The sequence below is a fragment of the Schistocerca serialis genome, chromosome 6 (genome assembly GCF_023864345.2).
Source record: "Schistocerca serialis cubense isolate TAMUIC-IGC-003099 chromosome 6, iqSchSeri2.2, whole genome shotgun sequence".
Lineage (NCBI taxonomy): Eukaryota > Metazoa > Arthropoda > Insecta > Orthoptera > Acrididae > Schistocerca > Schistocerca serialis.
In genome coordinates this window covers 88,286,479-88,287,546 of record NC_064643.1, presented here as the reverse complement: position 1 = coordinate 88,287,546, position 1,068 = coordinate 88,286,479, and the positions used below count along the sequence as shown (strand labels likewise).

The window sequence follows — 1,068 nt, the reverse complement described above, 5'->3', positions numbered from 1 at the left end:
ACAGAACGAAATAAGAGTTGCAATGCCCCATCGCTCTCCTGTACCACTCACAAAGGGATAAAGTCTGTGAGCGCAGAAGGAAATAAGGGTTTAAACGCGCCATCGCTATCCTATACCACTCACAAAGCGATGGTCTATTCTGTCGTGTCGAAACCTACCTAACATTTTTGTCGAACGGAAAGAACAGATGAAAAGAATCTGCTAATTGCACTGCAATATTTTTGTTACCTTGAAAATTAGCGATAATGTGTGCCACCAGGAGGCTGGAAGGTTACGACCCTACCGACTGCGCTACAGGGCTGGGCCGCGGCGCTGGTTAGTTGGTAATGGCGTGAAAACACAACGCGATAATCCGATAGCAATTTGTAGAGTTGGTAGTTTGTCAGACGCAAGTGTTCACAAGAACGACACGCTAGAAATTTACTTATTTGATATTGTGACACGAGAAAGGAACGACAGTTGCTGTTTTATCACGGCTAAAACTATGAGAGGCCAACGGCCTTACCGCAGTGGTAACACCGGTTCCCGTCAGATCACCGAAGTTAAGCGCTGTCGGGCTGGACTAGCACTTGGATGAGCGACTATTCGGTTTGCCGAGCGCTGTTGGCAAGCGGGGTGCACTCAGCTCTTGTGAGGCAAACTGAGGAGCTACCTGATTGAGAAGTAGCGGCTCCGGTTTCGTAAACTGACATGCGGCCGGGAGAGCGTTGTACTGACCACATTTTTGAAAAACAACTTACTACCAGCTTAGAGACAGAAGTGATGACACTTTCTGCAGGACCTGACCATCATTTTGCAGGACAATGCTCAAGCACGTACAGTGCAAGCTGTTACAGATTTGTTTGACTGATGGGGCTGCTAAATGCTATACTACGTACTGCACTCTCCTGACTTAGGCCCTCGTTAGTTCAACTCGATTTCTAGACTGAAAAAAACACTTCACGGCAATCGCTTCAGAACTGCTACAAATTCGTCAGGCAATACACCGCGCCGCTCGAACTGTCAACACAACTGGCACTGCTAAGAGTATCCTACGACTTCCACGTCGCTGGCAACGGCCTGTACACA

At 47.9% G+C, this 1,068-nt stretch overlaps 1 pseudogene; it reads left to right on the top strand.

Moving 5' to 3' along the window:
* Nucleotides 1-491: 491 nt before the first annotated feature.
* On the top strand, nt 492-609 carry LOC126485346 (5S ribosomal RNA; annotated as a pseudogene).
* Nucleotides 610-1,068: the final 459 nt, after the last annotated feature.